Source organism: Rhinoderma darwinii, chromosome 6 (genome assembly GCF_050947455.1).
Source record: "Rhinoderma darwinii isolate aRhiDar2 chromosome 6, aRhiDar2.hap1, whole genome shotgun sequence".
NCBI classification, from domain to species: domain Eukaryota; kingdom Metazoa; phylum Chordata; class Amphibia; order Anura; family Rhinodermatidae; genus Rhinoderma; species Rhinoderma darwinii.
The window spans coordinates 30,631,165-30,652,626 of NC_134692.1; the positions used below are offsets into that span (position 1 = coordinate 30,631,165).

At 44.6% G+C, this 21,462-nt stretch overlaps 1 protein-coding gene across 1 annotated transcript in view; it reads right to left on the reverse strand.

Moving 5' to 3' along the window:
* LOC142655354 (bile salt export pump-like) overlaps positions 1-336 on the reverse strand; it is a 58,970-nt gene extending 58,634 nt beyond the window's left edge. The window contains exon 1 of the mRNA XM_075829404.1: positions 218-336. The gene's annotated coding sequence lies outside the window, so the exon portion shown is untranslated. The remainder of the gene's footprint in view (positions 1-217) is intronic.
* Between the last annotated feature and the right edge of the window lie 21,126 nt (positions 337-21,462).

Sequence of the window (21,462 nt, forward strand, 5' to 3'; positions counted from 1 at the left end):
GAAAAATAAAGAAAAAAAAAGTTGGTCAAAAATAATAAATAAGTATAATTTGACTTCAAGTGTATGAATAAATATATTAATAATCAATAGAATACGTTAATTGGATATCTATGTATACTATAAAGATATTTTTTATGACAGCCCTCTTTAAAATGCATTTTAAATATTCTTTTTACATTACACCACAGAAAAAAATGAAAACATAAAAATCATTTACCTGCACTGCAGTCCAAACCAGGCTCCTGTAAAATAAATTTGCTTGAGACTTGTTAGAGGAAGAGAAGCACGTCCATAGCGGTTACCAGGACTGAGAATGATACTGCTGTATTAAGAAGTGAAGTTTTAAAGGGTATACTTGATGTTTGCAGAAAGGTAAATGGCCGGGCGAACGCCTCTCTGACAGTTCAATGACTCTAATGCTTGTGAGGTGAAAACCACTGTATGTGTATTAGGGATTGGTTATAGATTTCTAACAACTCTCTATTCATTGTACTAAGTTCACATGTTAGACAAAACATTCACAAATCCAAAAATGACTTCTGTTGCAGAGAACAAAATTTTTTGACAGTGACCTTGGTTACATTGCCATTTGTATTAATGGCATTGAACATAAATGAGTTACCTTGGTTGGGTTTATATTGGGTGTTACAAAAAAATGTGAACTTGACAGCTGGAATCAGTTTTCTTACTCAGGTGAATTACACCTTTGATGGATTTCAAAGTACTGTGGGCTAGAGCCTGCAGGACTTTCCCCATGGGCCATAGTGGGATATCATTATACCATTTCTTGGTCCTAAATTTGTTAAAATTATGTTTCTATTAAAATTATTGCCTGTTTTCAGCTTTTTTGTGGCCACCATTTTTACTAAAGTGGAAACAGGATGTGCAGCCATATTGGTTCTCACTTTTGAATTAGCTTCTCAAAAGTTGATGGTAAGGCCAAATTCAGACGAACATATATCTCGTCCATGTGATGGCTGTTAAAACAACGGCCATCACACGGACGCATGTATGGCCGTTGTTTTTTCTGTTTTGTTTTTTAAACTGTTTTTATCGGGTCTCTACAGTTTGGATATCTCTCATCATGGCTATGATCCCATTCCTCCCGACTATGCACACCGCCCATGAGTGATCAGGTTAGTCTGCCTCCCCTCTATTCCCATCTATACATAACCACCTCCTCCTCAAGTCATATTTTATAGTCATATTGGGGCTTCCCCCCGCAAGGTTTGTCCCAAAAACAATGTTGTGGGCTGAAAGCTTGTGTGTAGTTTGTTCTTGACACGTTGCGGCAACAAAGACATAAAGCCCCCCATATTTACGGCCGTTGTTTTAACAGACCGCCCTTTGAAAAATAGGACAAGTCTATGAGGGATCCGTGAAAACGGGTCCCTCATGGGTGCGACTCAGACGTGAAAAACAGCAGTTTTTGACGTCCGAGTTTGCACTCGGTCATGTGAATGTAGCCTAAGACTGTTAGGGGCCGTTCACATATGTCCGGCGTCCGCTTCAGTTTCCCTCCGGCGTGTTGAAGAAAGGCAAACTGATGCTAGAACGGATCTAAAAACGTTACCTGCAGCGTTTTTGGTTTCGGCTCCCAGGGAGGTCCGGTGCCATATCCTATCTATTTTAATGGTGGCCTGATGAATGCCGGGTGCTGCCGGATCCACCTTCTGGCAGCACCCGGCGGGAAGGTGGATGTGAGCTAGGAGCGGAATCCCCGATCATAGCATTGCCGGGGATTCCGCTACAGGTGGAGACCCTGACGACTACCCTACCACCCAGGGCCGGCCTTAGGGGTGTGCGACCTGTGCCATTGCCCATGGCACATCACCCCAGCAGGTGGAAGGGGGCGCAGCGCTGGCTCCCTTCCCCTGCTTATTTCAGAAGCACCCAGGCAAGGCGACTCAGCAGTTGCCTTTCCGGCCGGCCGCTTCTTCACTCAGTGGCGTCACTGTAGCAGCCGTAGAGGCTGCTAGCGCGACTCCAGGCATGAGGTTGCCCGTCGGGATGGGGGATGGGACCCCCAAGGGCAATGCCACTATAGCACTATATGCCACTATAGCAGAGCAGGGAGGTATCTCCCTGCTCTTCTATCTACAAGCGCCACTGTAGCTCCGTGAAGGAGCAGATTCCCCGTGTGGCCGGAGACGCCGCACCTGGAGGGCTCCGCTTGATGTCTCTGTCCATATATGGACAGTGACATCAGGGGAAACTCCTGAAACGGAATCCCCGTCCACAGCGTTGTCGACTCTGTGACCGGGGATTCCACTCCAAGATAAGCCAGTGACGTCACTGTCCATAAATGGACACAGACAACAGGGGCTTCTCCTGGAGTGGAATCCCCAGTCACAGCGTCGGCAACGCTGTGTACGGGGATTCCGCTTCAGGAGTTGCCCCTAATGTCACTGTCCATATATGGACAGAGAAATGAAGGGGATCGCTCCAGGAGCGGAATCCCTGGCCAAAGGGGGATTTCACTACTTCAGGGAGCTACAGGCTATCTGCAGGAAGGGGGTGCTATCTACAGGGTGGCTGTGGGCTGTGTGGCACTACCATTAAAGGGACTGTGGACTGTGTGACACTACACTCAAGGGTACTGTGTGGCACTACCTCCAAGGGGGCTGTGGGCTGTGTGGCACTACCTACAAGGGGCTGTGTGGCACTACCTACAAGGGGGCTGTGGGCTCTGTGGTGCTACCTAAAAGGGGGCTGTGGACTGTGTGGTGCTACTGTCAGGGATCATTAGCCTGTATATTGTTTGCAAAAACATTATTACTTTATATCCGTATATTCCACAAAGATTTTGAATGAAACAAAATGGAACCTGTATCAGGAACACGCCTATGGAGACGTGGGCGTTCTGAAGAGAAGTGGATGATACTTCTCGTCAGAGCGCCCAGCTAGTAAAAGTATTAAAAACGCCCCGATGTACGCACATAATACACGCCCACTTGGACTTTTACTTTTAAACACACCCACTTGGACTTTTGCAAGCCTCATTTGCATAACTACAAAAATGGTCATAACTTGGCCAAAAATGCTCGTTTTTTAAAAATAAAAACGTTACTGTAATCTACATTGCAGCGCCGATCTGCTGCAATAGCAGATAGGGGCTGCAAAATCTGGTGACAGAGCCTCTTTAAGCACGTCCCACATCATTAGGGAGGAGATCTGTAGGTTCTTTGTTCAATAAAGTTTAATTTTATTTCCTACTTCACTGAGGGAGGATGTCTACCAACTTGTCTGCCTGGTATATTTCTTCCATGCATGCCCTCAGTTTCCAATTTACAGAGGTGGTTATTCGGTGTGGAATAACAGGGAAAAGGAAGTTTACCCTGACACTACCTACAAGGGGACTGTGTTGTGTGGCGCTACCTACAAGGGTGCTTTGTGGTGATACCTACAAGAGGGCTGTGTGGTGCTACCTACAAGAGGGCTGTCTGGCGCTACCTACAAGAGGGCTGTGGGCTGTGTGGCACTGCCTACAAAGGGGGCTGTGTGGCGCTACCTACAAAGGCTCTGTGTGGCGCTACCTACAAGGGGGCTGTGTGGCGCTACCTACAAGGGGGCTGTGTGGCGCTATCTACAGGGGGGCTGTGTGACATTATCTACAGAGGGTACTGTGGCATTATATACAGAGGGCACTGTGTCATTATCTACAGGGGCATGTGTGGCACTACTAAAGAAGGCACTGTGGTATTATCTACAGGGGGTGTGTGGCACTACATACAGTAGGGGTGGCACTATCAACAGAGGTCACTGCGGAATTTACAGGGGGTGTGGCTCTATCTACAGAGGGCACTGCGGCATTAGCTACAGGGGGTGTGTGGCACTATATACAGTCGACTGCGCTATTGATTCTGTCACAAAAATGGAAAGCTGCCGCAATGGTGACAAACGGAAACCATTAGCAATGTTTCCGTCACCATTGATATCAATGGTGATGCAAACGGAAGCTAAGGTTTCCATTCGACTTTCCGTTGAGGGGTTCACCCGACAGAAACCTCCGATGGAACCCCTGAACAGAAAGTGAATGCTGATGTGAACTGACCCTAACTTTGCTTTTTATAGAACATGCTGACGAAATGGCAACTGGTCATCAGTTTCTGGGAAGCTAATGCAAAAGTAACAACCAATGTGGCTGCACATCCTGCTGTCACTTCTCCTAAAGTAGTTACCAGAAATTGTAAGAAAAATATCTTACATGCGCACTATGATCTTGATACTCGGCTCCATGACTCACTCCGCGCGTGCGCTGTGTGGAGCTGTGGACGCCGCTCTGGTTCCTATGCCGGTATCTGGGTATCACAAGGTGACCAATATGTTTTTAAAGCACACATTGTATACATCTGCACTGTTCTTATTAATCACATATGATTATATTTGTTCATTGATTAATGATTAAGTCAACCTTAGTGTTTTGACTGTATATATATATATAATTGTTGACCCTTGGCTGGGATTCACATGTGTCACTATGTGCTGTTCTGCATATATTTTTGTTTTTCTAGTAATACACTATAAAAGTGTCATTGTATCTTTCCATTATGGTTGGATATTATTACATTGTTGATTGACACTGTGTTATAAACCTCACTATTGCACCATGTTATTGCTTGAGAAAGGCTCTAGAGGAAAGAACTGAAACATTGCCTGAGGGTAATAAAGTACCCATTTTTTCACTTTACTCTACGGAGTACTGCCTATTTTTTGTCTCTATCTATCTATCTATCTATCTATCTATCTATCTATCTATCTATCTATCTATCTATCCATCTATCCATCCATCTATCTATCTAATCTATCTATCCTTTCTATCAGAAATACACATACATACCTATACTATTCTGAGGAAATTGCACTGCTACAGAGACCTGTTTTAGTGGATTCAATTTTTGAGAAGTAGGTAAATAAACTCTGGAACATTTTAAAACTGTGTAAAAGTTAAATGCGCTCTATGGCCATTCTGTGAACCTGCCTGTTTCATGTCAACTTTCCAGATAGGGTAACAAGAAATATGGGAGAAAATACCTAGCCACACACAGTGAAGAAAAATAATTGATGACAGAAAAGAAGAAGTTAAATTGCAGTTAATTTACTGTGAAACATTTTTTAATGTTTTTTTGTGGTTTTATTTAAATCTTAGTCCTTTCATAGATTTATGTATATCCTAGGCATGTTAAAAATCACTTACTCATGATTCTTTCACTATATCAGCAGGTAAAAAATTTAACTGTCAGTAGGTCAATATTGTGCATGCTTTCATAGTGAATGCTCGGTTGAAAGGATAGTTTGCTTTTAACAAACTAATATTTAATTAAAAGGTAAAGTTCTTCATTGGGAGGAGACAATTAGATGTTCAGTAGTTTCCACATCTTTTTGTTTGGAGGACCCCAGGGTTTGTATCCTGTTAGCCCCAGCAAGGTAAACCAACAAGAAATTCTTGGGTATACCTAAATTTAAAATGTATGTACAGAAAATCCAGTTCCAAGGAGACATGGTTCCTTGGATGTTTTTTTAGGGGATAACAGGTTTCGAAGAAGATAGGTGTACAAGTCCTCGGAGGCACTCCATCTCCTTCATTCTGGAAATAGGTGGGGGTCTAAGCTTGTGGACTACTTTTGTGTTATCTTCTGACACATATCTATAACATGTCAGAAGAAAGTATTTTGGATGGATTTCCCCTTTAAGAAGTGATAGCCTGACTCCTGTCCTCTGTTGAGGCCTTTACTTCTACTGAATTACTTCCTGCTTCTCTTTTTTGCTGAATAACGGGTGATAACAAGAGGCCAATAAAAAGGGGAATCCGCATATTAAATACTTGTTAAAAGCCCTTATCAGTTTTTGGATTGACCTGCAAACTGGACTGCAAAAGGGGCAGTGTTTATGCAAATTCGTATGAAAGATAGTTTTTGGAAATTTTGTGAACTTTTACGGGCATACTTTTTGAGATATAAATGTTGGTAAGTTTGAAATAGGTTCTCTTGAGTGAACCCTCATTGATGCAGAATTTTGCCAACTTTATGTTTCAAAAAGAGAAAATATGAAATATTAGTATTATTTGGATATTCAGCCACATCCTCCAAAATAAGTTGCTTTAGACATTATTGGATTCAGAATGAAACATACATTTCACAAGCCAGAGGAAGCGAATGTGATGTGTAAAATAATATGTGACTACAGGAAAACAAAATTCTATGTGCTACAGACCTATAATATGTAAAGTTAGGACACCGAAGGCCTTGACTTAGCAAACCTACAGGACAAAAGTCTCAGGCAGCTTTCAAAATGTTATCAGAGGTCAATCATCCTAAACAGGTTTTCTGCCTTTACTAGTCTTCATTTTTAGTACCTGATTTTATTGGATATCTAGATATTGTGCATTTTTTTTTCAATGTGGGCTTTGTTCACACTAGTGTCATGGCATTCGTTTGTAATTGTAGCCATGACGCTGTGAGTGATCCATCATTTGAAAGATTCAACCGGTTATAAAAGACTTTAATGAGTTTGTCCTGGTTTTGCCGGACAACTACCTATACTGCTCTGATGGTGGCCCTGGCACTGTAGAGCAAAATTAAACAGGTTCCCCTACAGATTATAGCTGAACAGGGGGGATCCCAGCAGTGACAATCTGACAACCCATGATCAGATTTATTGTTAGGGGACCCATCTAATAAAAATGGATTGTCCAAAGTGATTAACCTCTTTAATGACTCCTTTCCTGACCACTATTGGGCTTTGTAGGTTGAGAATAAAGCAGAACTGTTTGCAACTCAGAAGTATGCTTGATTTAGAGAATTATATTATTATGAATAAGCCCAAAGGCTATTGCTTCAACACATTCAAAAAAATTGAGAAATTTAATTTTTCTACAAAATTTAAATCCAAAGTTTCATAAGACAAGTGGCCAGAAAATTGCAGTTCTCCACAATCGTTGTCACTATCGGCTAACTCTCTTATCTGAGAGTCTCTCAAAAAATGGTAATCTCCAAGACTAGCAGCAGGGCAGACATGTGTCCCACAAAAACAGAATGTGCCGATCAAACTTTCTTGTGTATTGTATATATATGGGGGAGGTGACTGCCTGCATTTTTGAGCTTGCACTCCTCACTTTCTGCCCTCAGGTGATTTTAATTAGTTTAATGCTGGTTCCCACCATCCCCAAGTATATTCTGCAGGCTTACACCCAGAACAGAGTGTATGAGCAGCGTAGGGACCCGCCTTATAAGTGAGGTTGCCTTGACGTGGCAGGTGGGCTCACGCAATTTGATCAAAATGCGCACTAAGAACCTCACTATTGTAAGTAGATTCAGCAGCAATGAATATTTATTTATATATAGTGTTTTAGGTGCCATTGGCGTTCGCAGAGCGCTGTCACCATTTTCGAGTGTATAGATAGATAGAATGCCGTTGTTGTAACTACACATTAACATATTATAGAAAAATATTGATTTTGCAGAGTCCATTGACCGCGCGGTCGCAGTCCATATGTTCTCTACAAATTAACTGCTCTTGGAAAACTAGTTACAAAAGAGCAGGGAAATGCTTCTACCTGTAAAATTAAATTAGACCTTAAAACACTGGATTTATGGATCAACATTTCTAAAATTTATCACATTGCATCCATATACACTGCTATATACTATTAGCTTCTGACATTTCAGCAGAGAATAATAACACTGCGCAACGCTATTCTACTTTCCTGTATTGTTGGACGCTAGCTATGACTAGAGCTACTTGCATTTTACCCATTCATTCCTATGGAGGGGGAACCGTATGATTGATGCACAAAGTCATTTAATGGTAATGATGAACTCTCTTAAACCTTGTTGTCCAGTTTATATATTTCTAGGGCGCTAACGGACTGCAGACTAAATACTGTTGTAAACTGTGCTGGTCTTTTTCTTGAGGAGGTCCCCTGTCGACTAATTGGAAAGGAATCAATGCTCAAATCCCTCGATCATCTTTTATTTCCAGAATAAACCTTGGCAAGTAGAGATGAGCGAATTTTCCGTAATTCATTTCATGGTCAATTCTATAGAATTGGCTGTCGGTGTTATTTTTCTTCAAAGCTAGAGGAGCTTGTACAGGTTATTATTATTGGAATTATAATCATTTTACAGTTCACAGCAAAGTCTGCTATTGTGTTTATATCAGTATTCTAAGCTATAGACATTGTCCGTAAAAAATGTTGACTGACCGTGATTTTTTGAAAAGTTGTCCAGAAAAAAAGATAAATCAGGTTGGCAACCTTGCTAAACATGCTCAATAATGCTGGGTGGTATTAGTTTGTCTCCCTGGGTAGTGTCCTCCCGAACTACAGTGCCCCTACTAAAATGGTCCTATTAATCAAAGGGCCCCTACTAAATGGGGGCCCTTTGAAATTGCCTGATTTGCCTGCCCTAAAGCCAGCCCTACATCCAGAGCCTGAAAACCTAACCTAATATATATATATATATATATATATATATATATATATATACTGAATGGGCTCTTTATTAAAGACACTCATCTAGTAGTATTGGACCTCTTTTGGCCTTCAAAACCGCAGTGATTCATCGTGTCATAGACTCCACTAGGTGTGGAAATTGTTCTGCAGGAATATTGGCCTATGTGGACAGGATCGTATCTCACAGTTACTGCTAAAGTGTCCTTCTGCCATAGGGTAAAAAGCTGCCATGAAGGGATGAAATTGGTCGGCCACAACGTTTAGGTAAACGCTACTGTTCAAACGTCCATCCACAGGCAGGGGCGGATTAAGGGCACCAATGGCCCCGGGCACTTTTTCAAGTCTGGGCATAAAACGACAGCTCCCAATATAGCCTGAACAATGGTTAGGATATGCTGGGAGTTGCTGTTTAACAAAAAAGAATGCTACCATCCGTCATCTCGCTGCAGATCATACAGTGACTACAGAACTGATCAGTGTCACATAGGGTTCGTGGACCCACTGGGTCGTACAGCCTTGGTGGTATGGCAGCTGGCCAACAGGGCGCAGGTTAAAGTCTATAGTTCATATAGGGTACCTGTGGCAGCTAAGACAGTAGCAAGGCAGGCTCGGCTGGGACTAGGCAGCAGGCAGACGTCAGGTGTGGTGAAGCAGGACAGGCGTGGTATACAGCACAGCATGACTCACGACCAGGATAGCACAGGATGCAGGTAACAGGAACACACTAGGAGACCATCGCATAGACAAACTTAGGGTACGACAACAACGTTCAGGCTTAGAAGCAAGGGGCTGAACCCCTCTTATAGTCCAGGGCACTCATGGGCTAATAGTTCATTAAAGTCCGATGCGCGCGCTGCCCCTACGGGATCCGGCCGAGGTGAGTGGAAGTGAGTGCTGGCGTCTCCTGAGGAGGAGACTGGGGCCAACGCTTGCCGACCCATGGCTGCGGCCATCAGGGGGAGAGTGAACCTGACGGCCTGCAGCCACGGACATTACAGTATCCCCCCTCTTACGCCTCCTCTTCTTGGGACCAGAGCGAGAGAGAAACTTCATCAGAAGAGTAGGGGCATTGAGGTTCTCCTCTGGCTCCCAGGACCTCTCCTCAGGACCAAACCCCCTCCAATCTACCAAATAAAAAGTCTTTCCTCTCACTCTCTTGGTGTCCAAGATCTCCTTAACCTAGAAAGTGTCTGAAGGGTCGCTGGAGGCAACCGCATGGCTTGGAATCTTGGTAAAGCGCTTCAGAACGACAGGTTTCAGGAGAGAAACATGGAAGGAGTTGGGGATCTTGAGGGTAGGAGGCAGCCGAAGCTTGTAGGCGACAGGGTTGATCTGCTGCAGGATCTCGAAGGGACTGAGGAACCTGGGAGCAAATTTTTACGACGGCACCCTCAGTCGAATATTCCTGGAGGACAGCCTTGACCTTCGTGCCAGGAAGAAACTAAGGAGGTTCTCTTCTCCTTGTGTCCGCTTTCCACTTCATGCGGTCGACCGCCAGCAGGATGGAGGATCGAGTCTACTGCCAGATCTGCAGAAAGTCCCCAAAAGCCATGTCAGCAGCTGGCACCTCGGACGTAACAGGAACCGGGAGAGGAATTCGTGGGTGTTGGCCATAGACAATAAAGAACGGTGTCTTCTGTGTGGACTCGCTGGTGTGATTATTGTAAGAGAACTCCGCCCACAGAAGCAACTGCACCCAGTCATCATGCTGCTTGGAGATGAAGTGGCGTAGGTAGTTCTCCAAGATCTGATTGATTATCTCTACCTGACCATTGGACTGAGGATGGTAGGCTGAGGAAAAGTCCAACTTCATACCTAGGAGACCACAGAGGGCTCTCCAGAACTTCGAGTTGAACTGAACCCCCCGATCAGACACAATATGCTGCGGCAAGCCGTGCAGGCGGAAGATGTGTTGGATGAACAGCTTGGCCAGCAGAGGAGCAGAAGGAAAACCGGTCAGAGGAACGAAGTGGGCCATATTTGAAAATCGATCTACCACCACCCAGACAGTACTGCATTCAGCAGAGAGAGGCAGGTCAGTAATAAAGTCCATAGCTATATGCTGCCAGGGAGCATTGGGCACAGGCAATGGCTGGAGCAGACCAGCAGGTCTGGAGTGAGCGACCTTGTTGGCTGCACATACTGAACAGGAAGAAACAAAGTCCATACTGTCCTTGGGCAGCGTGGGCCACCAGAAATGACGAGCAATCAGATCCCGGGTCTTACGGGTCCCCGCGTGACCTGCCAATCTAGAGGAGTGTGCCCAACGGAGGATTCTTCCATGGTCAGCCAGGCGCACAAGGGTCTTCCCTTAAGGACGTGGCCATTCCAGGACAGACTTTACCTTTTCAGGATCCATCTCGAGACCTTGATTCGAGACGATGTAGCCCAGGAAAGTTGGAGCATCTTTTTCAAACACGCACTTCTCCAACTTAGCATACAGATTCTCCCTTAATCGCAGCAAAACTTGACGGACATGTCTCTGATGTGTCATTAGATCTGGAGAAAAAAATCAAGATATAATCAAGATAGACTACTACACAAACATAGAGGAGGTCACGGAAAATGTCATTAACAAACTCCTGGAAGACCGCGGGAGCATTACACTGGCCGAAAGGCATTACTAGATATTCATAGTGTCCATCACGGGTGTTAAATGCAGTCTTCCATTCGTCACCCTGGCGAATCCGGACTAGGTTGTAAGCCCCACGCAGGTCTAGTTTGTAAAAAATCTTGGCACAACGTATACGATCAAACAATTCTGAGATCAGTGGTAATGGATATTTATTTTTCACCGTGATCTGGTTGAGACCTCGGTAGTCAATACAATGACAAAGAGAACCATCCTTCTTTTTGACTATGAAGAACCCGGCTCCTGCCGGGGAGGAAGACTTCCGTATGAAGCCCCTCTCCAAGTTCTCTCTCACATAGGCGGACATGGACAGAGTCTCTGGCAAGGAGAGAGGATATACCCTACCACGGGGAAGGGATGCACCAGGAATCGGCTCGATAGGGCAGTCATATGCCCGGTGTGGAGGCAATGTCCCCGCCTCCCTCTGTCTGAAGATGTCCGAAAATGCAGCATAATGACCCGGCAATCCTGCCAATGACCGAGGCAGCGAAGGCTGAGCCAAACTAATCTGCACCAGGCATCGGTTTTGACACTCAGGGCCCCACTGGAGAACCTCTCCAGAATTCCAGTCCAGGACTGGGGCATGTAGTCGGAGCCAAGGCAGGCCCAACAACACAGGGTTAACAGCTTTGGATAGGACATAGAACGACAGAAGTTTGGAGTGAAGAGCTCTCACTTGGAGCCTCAGCGGCTTGGTCACAGCTATAACTGGGTCTGGCAGAGGTAGTTCATTTACAGAGGCAACCGTCAATGGCCTCTCCAGCGGGGTGGTGGGTAATTGAAGAAGATCCACCAGGTCTCTACGGATGAAATTAGCAGCGGATCCAGAGTCCAGATACCCGGAGACCAGATGCGTTCTCTCGCCGGACACTATGGTCACAGGTATGGTCAATTTAGATGGAAGTTCTTTCTTACCCAAGGTTGTCTCTCCTAGCAACCCTAGGCTTTGTGATTTTTGGGGACACAGACGCACAAGATGGCCACCGAGGCCGCAATATAGACAGAGTCCCGAAGTGCGTCTGCGTTGTCTCTCCTGGGTGGATAGCTTACACTGGTCCATCATCACAGATTCCTTAGGAGCATCGACATCTGAGGAGAGCAGGGGTTGCTGCAAAGTAGGGGCCAGACTAGGAAGGCCTCCCTCTCTACTAACCTCTTGGAGGCGTTCTCGGATCCGCATATCAATCCGGGCGGACAGAAGGATGAGATCATCCAGGGTAGACGGCAGATCTCGAGCGGCCAGTTCGTCCTTAATTTTAGGAGACAGTCCATGCCAGAATGCAGCCACCAGGGCCTCACTGTTCTATAACAGTTCTCCCGCCAGGGTGCGGAAGTGGATGGCGTACTCGCTCACAGAAGTGTCTCCTTGGCGTAGGTTAATCAAGGAAACCGCTGCAGATGAGACCTATCCAGGCTCCTCAAACACAATGCGAAAAGTCCAGAGGAAGCCCTGGATGTCACGGGTCTGTGGTCCTTGTCTCTCCCAGATAGGGTTCACCCATGCATGGGCCTTGGCAGTGAGGAAAGAGATGGTGAAAGCGACCCTTGCGCCATCAGACAAAAATGTCCTAGTATATAGGCTGAAGTGGATCTGGCACTGGTTCAGAAATCCACGACAGCTCCCTGCGTCTCCATCATAGCGGTCAGGAAGTGATGGTCTTGAATCAACCAGTGGGATTCATGGCCTGAGCGTACTGTCACGTAGGGTTCGTGGACCCACTGGGCCGTACTGCCTTGGCGGTATGGCAGCTGGCCAACAGGGCGCAGGTCAAAGTCTATAGTTCATATAGGGTACCTGTAGCAGCTATGACAGTAGCAAGGCAGGCTCGGCTGGGACTAGGTAGCAGGCAGACGTCAGGCGTGGTGAAGCAGGACAGGCATGGTATACAGCACAGCACGACTCTGGCTCAGCACGGCACATGACCAGGATAGCACAGGATGCAGGTAACAGGAACAGGAACACACTAGGAGACCATCGCATAGACAAACTTAGGGTACGACAGCAACGCTCAGGCATAGAAGCAAGGGACTGAACCCCCTTATAGTCCAGGGCACTCATGGGCTAATAGTTCTTTAAAGTCTGGTGCGCGCGCTGCCCTTTTAAGAGCGGGCAGGAGCCTGAGCACGCACCCTACGGGATCCGGCCGAGGTGAGTGGAAGTGAGTGCTGGCGTCTCCTCAGGAGGAGACTGGGGCCAGCGCTCGCCGACCCATGGCTGCGGCCTTTAGGGGGAGAGTGAACCTGACGGCCCGCAGCCACGGACATGACAATCAGTCACAGGGAGAAAAAACATTTACATTGAGTGACTCACAGGTGACGTCTCAGATTATTTTTCGTTCTTTTTCTCTTTTCTTCTAAATCCGGTCCAGACCTCTATGATGACTTCTCCCGGGCACGGCCCATTTCTGCAGTTCACAGCTCAGATGTCTTCGGCTCCTCACTTTTCCAACATTTCCGCATCTGTAAACGAAGATAAAATTATCGTGATGCCACACTCTATGCTTCTAAATATAATAGTATCATACAATGAATATAATAGTACTATACACTCTGCCATGAATATAATAGTACTATACACTGCGCCCCTGAATATAATAGTACTATACACTGTACTCCTGAATATAATAGTACTATACACTGTACTCCTGAATATAATAGATGGTGCCAGTCACAATGCCTCCTGTAGATAGCGCCAGTCACACTGCCCACTGTAGATAATGACCCCTGTAGATAGCGCCAGTCACAATGCCTCCTGTAGATAGCGCCAGTCACAATGCCCACTGTAGATAATGTTTCCTGTAGATAGAGCCAGTGCACTCCGTAGATAATGCCCCTTGTAGATGGGGGCCAGTCACAATGCTCCCTGTAGATATTGCCAGTTACAATGCCAACTGTAGATAATGTTCCCTGTAGATAGAGCCAGTTACAATGCCCACTGTAGATAATGTCCCCTGTAGATAGCGCCAGTCACAATGATCCCTGTAGATAATGCCCCCAACGCTGCCGAGAAAAAACCCAAAAACATTCTCACCTGTCCCCGTTCCCGCGTCTTCCTCCAGCGCCGCAGGAGTGGTCAGAGACCAGACGGCGTCATCCATCGTAACGGCGCAGTCGGCTTGAAGACATCATCGCGCTGACTGTGTCATTAGTGAAGTGCCGAATGGGAGGAAGGGAATGGATAGTTCCCTTTCTCGTCCGCGCTAATGTAAGCAATTGTATCCATATCCTAGGGATGCGGATACAATTGGGTGAGAGGTCCCGCTTCACCCCGGTTCTCTGAACCGGCTGTAATTTTAACAGCCGGTACGGGAGAACCGGGGCGAACTGGGCCCCCTTCCAGCCTCGGGCCCCGGGCACTTGCCCAGATTGCCCTTATTATAATCCGCCCCTGTCCACAGGTATCAGAGGACTGAGCCTGTGCCAAGAAAATATTCCCCACATCATTACACGTCCTCCACCAGCCTGAACTGTTCACACCTGACAGGAAGGGTTCATCGATTCATGCTGCTTGCATCAAATTCTGACCCTCCCATCAGCATGGCGTAACAGAAATCAGGATTCATCTGACCAGGCAATGTTTTTCCACTGCTCAGTGATACAAGTTTTTGTGCTCTTTTCCCCACTGGAGTCTTGCCTTTCTGTTTCCCTTAGACAGCAATGGCACTAAACTGGTCGTCTGCTGTTATAGGCCATCCATGTTAAGGAACAACGAGTTATGCGTTCGGACACTTAGTTGGAGCCCCAGGATGTATATGGCTGCAATTTGCTTGACTGTTCACCGCCTGTTCGTCAGAACGATTCTTGACGTCCTCCTCCTACCCTTTTTGTTGACAAGTTGTTAACGTACCTTTTGCTGGATGTTTTTCCTCGATCACACCATTTTCAGTTTACTCTCGACACATTTGCACTAGAAAACGGCAGAAAGTTGACTGTTTTTTACATTTTGGCCCCGTCTAGTCAAGCACCGATGACCATGCCTCGTTGAAAGTCGCTCAGATCACTTGATTTTACCATTCTTATGTGGATTCACACAAAAACTAATCCACAGAAATCGTTTTATTCTGGGTGTGGGGTGAAGTGTCTAATTTCCATACAGGGAAGCTCCGATGGTGAAATTACCAGTGTCCCTAATAAAGTGATAAATCAGTGTAGAGTTTGCTACAGATTTATCCAGTCTGGACCATCTTCTGTAAGTCACATTTTACTTACACTAGTTGTAGCAAACAGAACAGAACTTGGTCTATATACAGTAGGTTTTGGCCTCTCACTGCAAACAGAGATTTTGAAAATGGTGAGCAATTGAAAAACAAAGCATATTAAAAAGTTGCATACCTTCTCAATATACAATGACTAAGGTGTGAGCGCCATTGGCATATGTGCAGTGTGTGATGACTATGGACAATGCCATCACATGATTATATCCTGTAACCTAAAGATCAAACTGAACTAAAGGAAGGTACAGTATGCCAGGGATGCCAGCCTGATTTTTTCCGGACATTTTTTCCTATTAAACATTACGGACAGCCAACATTTTTCACAGAAAATTGGAAAAGCATAATGAATCAGATAATAAGTAATTTATGTCTATAGGAAAATATATAATATATACATGCACATCATCAGCATATACTGTGACCTGCAAAATAATGATAAAAAACAATCTCAACACCCTGCACAAGCTCCTCCAGCTTAATCCCTTAATGACCAGCTGAGTTTGGGGGTACATAAACATTACTGTATAATTTATGTAATTTGTTTTTCTGTGTGAATATAAAAAAATAGTGCTGGCTCCAGAATTCTGTAATAATTTTTCTCCTGTTTTAGAGTAGAGAATGATTATTGTGTCCAGTAGGTGGCACTGTGGCAGCATTACATGGGTGAGTGACTGTGGTAGGGAGGTCAGGGAGCTCCTGGAGGCAAATAGACATAAGGGGCCCATTGGAATATTGGGCCTAGGTTGTTTAAATTTAGTTTTAATTGTGTTTTTATTGAGATTGGAAATTAATGCATTTATGTTTCTGAACTCCATTAAGGGCTCATTCAGACGAGCGTTTATCACGTCTGTGTGACAGCCGTTAAAACAACGGCCGTTATATGGACTCATGTATTTCAATGGTGGCGTTCACAGGACCGTTGTTTCAATGGAGCGTGTGAACGGTCTGCGGAAAAAATAGGACATGTCCTATTTTACTGCGTGTCAAGCATCCCTCCATAGTCTCTAGTCCAGACATGGGCAAACTACGGCCCGCGGGCCACATACGGCCCGTTAGGCTTTTTAATCCGGCCCGCCGAACTTGTCCAAATCATAGTAAAAACCTCCTTTTTTTTCCCCTTTCCCTGCAATGCCCACGTTTTCCCAATAGATGGCGCACTCAAAACACATTGACCGTTGTCCTTAACGCCGAAGGACGGATATATCCGTCCTCAGCAGCTGCTAGTTCGCGCAGGAGGACGGATATATCCGTCCTGTGATGGCGCGGGTACTGCCAGTGTACCCACGCGATCAGCGGCAGGAGCACGGCTGTTATACACAGCCTGGCTCCTGCTGCAACTGCCGGAATCGAAGCGCGCTCCGATTCCGGCAGTTTAACCCATTAAATGCCGCTGTCAATAGTGACAGCGGCATCTAATGTGTTTGACAGAGGGAGGGAGCTCCCTCTGTCACCCGATCGGCGCCCCCGCAAACAAATCGCGGGTCGTCGTCGGGTTTCCATGACAGCCGGGGGTCTAACAAAGACCCCCAGGTCTGTCTTCCGCAACTGCCTGTTTGGCGATGCCGGAGGCATGACCTAACAGGTTGCCTGTCAGTTTTACACTGACAGGCAATAATGCTTTGGTATACTAAGTATACCAAAGCATTATATATGCGATCGGCACATCGCATAGTGAAGTCCCCTGGTGGGACTTAAAAAAAAAATGTCAATCAGTTAAATAAAGTTTGTTGAAAAAAAATAAAATAATTACAGTCAAAATCAAATAAAACTACTTTTTTTGCCCAAAAAGTGGTTTTATTCAGTAAAAGTGTCAAAACAAATAACACATACACATATATGGTATCCCCGCGATCGTAACAACTTGACCAATAAAATGAACACATTAATGAAACCGCCGGATGTACGGCGTCCAAAAAACCCGCAAAAAACAACGGCAAAATTCTCTCTTTTCTCCCATTCCCCCCATAAAAAATAAAATAAAAGTTAATCTATAAGTCCTATGTACCCCAAAATAGTACTAATGAAAACTACGCATTGGCCCGCAAAAATCAAGCCCACATACGGTCACATCGACGGAAAAATAAAAAAATGACGGCTCTTGGAACGCGGCGATGCAAAAACAAGTAATTTTTTTCTAAAAGGGTTTTTATTGTGCAAACGTAGTAAAACATATAAAACCTTTACATATTTGGTATCCTCGTAATCGTGCCGACCCGTAGAATAAAGGTAACATGTTATTTATGCTGCATAGTAAAGGGCATAAATTTATAACGTGAAAATTAATGCTGGAATAGCTGCTTATTTTCAATTCTCTCCTAAAATAAAGTTAATAAAAGTTAATCAATATATTGTAAGCATCTAAAAATGGTGCAATTACAAAATACAACTCGTCCCGCAAAAAACAAGCCCTTATACGGCTATGTCGACGTAATAAAAAAAAAGTTACGACTCTTGGAATGCGACCATGAAAAAACAAAAAATAATCCTTGGTCATTAACGTGCAAAATGGCCCGGTCATTAAGGGGTTAATGTGGCGCGTATTTCTCTTTATTTCACTTTAATTTTCACTTCGTTTCACGTCACCATTAAGCCCTTCGGTTTTCAAAGAGTACAATATCAGCCGTCACTTTGCCACGAAGCATGCAAACTATGCTAGCAAGCAGTCAACACAAGAACGGGCGGCTACTGCTCAGAGGTTGGCAGCTAATTTACAGAGTCAACAGAACTTTTTTCTTGATAAATCACAGTGCGTATGTTATTTTAATCTATTTACATTTCCTCCTCCCAGTATCTGCGAAATAGTATGTAAATGCCATATCTTGCATATTCCTTGAGACAAATTTATTAACTGATAAGGGCTATTTTTCACATTTGAAAGACAGTTAATAAATTGGGTTGTAGTGTTCTTACTGTGCTATGAGGTTTGCACACACTACATTTAATGCTTTAGTATATCCGGCCCAAACACTCCCTCCAAATGCTCCTGGCCCGGCCCCTCTGTCAAATTTTAGAACCCATTGTGGCCCGCGAGTCAAAAAGTTTGCCCACCCCTGCTCTAGTCTATGGGGGATCCGTGACAAAGCGTCCCCCACGGGTGCACCTCGGATGTAAAAAACATCAGTTTTTCACGTCCGGGATTGCGCCGCTCGTCTGAATGTGGCCTAAGGGTTAATAGTGACTGACTGGTACGAGCTTACCGTGGAAGATTCTGGTCTAAGTTTCCCGTTCTTTGAGGAGAATCCTGATTCGATGGAACAGCTGGAAAAGCATGAAAGTACTTAATAACAAATAATAATTTTTCACTACACAGCCATTCCGACCTCAGTGTAATTATTGGTATAGTACAGACAGGTTTTTCAGCTTTTAAGAGCCGCCCACAGAATTATAATTTATTGGCTGCTGTCCGCACCGGTAACAGCAAGTGAATAGAACGCTACCAGTGACTAATGTCAATGCAGATACTATGAACCATTCACGCTACTGGTACACAGTCTGTTTCTGTAGGCGAGTTTCATATTTTGAAATACTTCATATGTTTCCTTCAAAGTATCTGTCTGGAGATATAAATGCCCAATTCTAATCATATATACAGACGTATTCGTTTGTCTAGCGCTTTTCTACATAAGTCAATTTATGTTGCGAAAACGCTGCAAAATTTCCGCACTGAAAATTTGGACAGAAATTCTGCAGCATATACACAATGTGTGCAGGAGGCCTATGGTGTTTTTCTGAACTACTACATTTGTGTCCTGATGATTGGGGGCTGAACAGAACGGCATTGCAGGCTGCAGGTTGTGCGCACCTGATGACCAGACTACAGGCTGCAACACAAAGTAACCTGTAATCTTTAGGAGAGAGCACAACAGCAGGGAGAAATTATTTTAAGATTATAACTAAAGGGTTATATAAATATGTAAATTACTTAAAGGCCATTTTCTCCTTAGGCCTTCTGCACACGAGACGTAAATTTTGCGGAATTTCCATGTGCAGTTTCCACAAGATAGATTGAATTGCTGCAGATTGACAATCCATACCGCAGGTCAATTTTCTCTCGTGATTTTTTTTAATAAGCCGCAGAATTTCCAGAGACAAATTCTGTAGCATTTCGTCCCATGTGCAGAGGGTCTAAAAGTAAAAAAAAATATAACTCATTGGCCTTTATGTATAAAATCTGTCCAAGGCTACATTCACACGAGCGTATCAGATTCACGCGCGTGAAAAAAGCACGTGAATCTGGTCTGTGTGTGTTGCGTTACGCATCAGTGTTCTTTGCTAGTGGCATGCGTTATTAACGCACTCGCAATGCACATATTTTTAAAAAAATATTTTCAATCTAATTAATGCGCAAATCACGCATCGCACACAGATGTGCATCCGTGTGCGGTGCGTGGTTTTCACGCACCCATTGACTTCAATGGGCATGTAGGTGCGTGAAAACGCACTAATATAGGACATGCAGTGAGTTTCATGCAACGGATTCTTGCTGCATGAAAACTCACGCATGTGTGAACGGCCCCATTGAAATGAATGGGTCCGTGTGCTGCGCGTGATTTCCATGCGTGGCACATGGACGTTATTCACATTCGTGTGAATGGGCCTTGACACAGATTTGATACATAAAGCCCAATGAGTTATATTTTTTTACTTTTCAAAAAAGTTTTTACTCATTTTATAGTTACATGTATATCTGTTTCTCTGGGACAGTTATGTGACATTTATGGCATTTCTATAGAACCTCTAGGACTTCCACCTGTCAGGAGAATGGGGTTCCCCTGAACTCTGTTTGAATCCCCATTCGTAGGACATATTAAGCCCCAGCTCTGATCCACCCAGGAATGCCCATAAAACCTCCCATAAACGCCCACTTTTGGGTATATTTGCATAAATCCTACCCTTTTTGTGGTATTTTTCATTGGGCAATCTTGCGATTAATGGGATGTTTGGGAGGTATGGCTGGAGAGTGCTCGCACGCATGTGCTCTCTTCTTTCTACTACACATAGAATCCTTAGGCCCCCTGCACACGACCGTGCCCATAATCATTCACGGTCCGTGATTACGAGCACGGCCGGCCTCGGACTGTCACCCGCATTTGCGGGCTGTGCTCCCATATAAAGTATGGGAGCATGGTCCGTAAAAAGCAAAAAATAGGACATCTTTTGAGTAGCTTTTCTAAGCCCGGATACCTTCCTGTGAATATACAGGAAGGTGTCCATGGGCAATAGAAATGAATAGGTCTGTAATTAGTGATAAATTCTACGGTCGTGTGCATGGGGCCTTACAGAAATAGTCAGATAAGCTTGCAAGTGGTTGGACCCCCCACTTATTAGACGTTAAGGCTAGGGCTCCAAGTAATCTGAATGGGGTGGATTTATCAATAGCTAAAAATAGCTGACTTTTTGGCTAAAAAAGTCACAAATCATAATGCACACTAAATTTGTGCAAAAATGTGCGACTTTTCCCAGTTTTGAGAAGTGCCAAGAAAAGTGGTTTGGGTTTACTTGGAGGGGGCATGGTCTCTACCTTTTTGACAGATTTATTAATACTAGAGCCCGAAAATTGCTCAAAATTTGGTGCAAATCTATACCTGTTTTCTGATTTTAGCACAGTCCAAAATGCGCCAAATTTATTAAGACCAGAGCGCCTTTTGGGAAACATTGACGGATGAAATTGCAGACCCATTCATTTCTATTGTCCACGGACACCTTTCCGTATATTTACAGATATGTGTCCGTGCCGTAGAAATGATTTGAAAAATATAAAACATATCCGAATGTTGTCCGCAATTAGGTCTATGGGCGCTTCCACAATTGCGGACGGCTACGGATGTGTATCCGTAGCCATCAGATCCGCATTCGTGGACAGTAAAAACCCTATGTGGTGGTGTGCATGAGGCCTTATTAAAAAAATTATTTCATTTTAGAGCTGCAGCTATTATGTATCCACTATACAAAGAAGCTGCATAACGCCGCTGTAAGCCGAACCTGTCAGTCAGGTGGACTGACGGCTCTCCTGACAGTGGCTCCTGTGTGCCTCTAACACACAATCTAACCCTAATACTGATCACATCTAAGTTCATCATGACTCATGGATTGCGGCGAAAAGAAAGAAAGTGTTTTTATTGCGCAAAAGAAGTAAATGTGTACATTTGTAATAGTTTCAACCC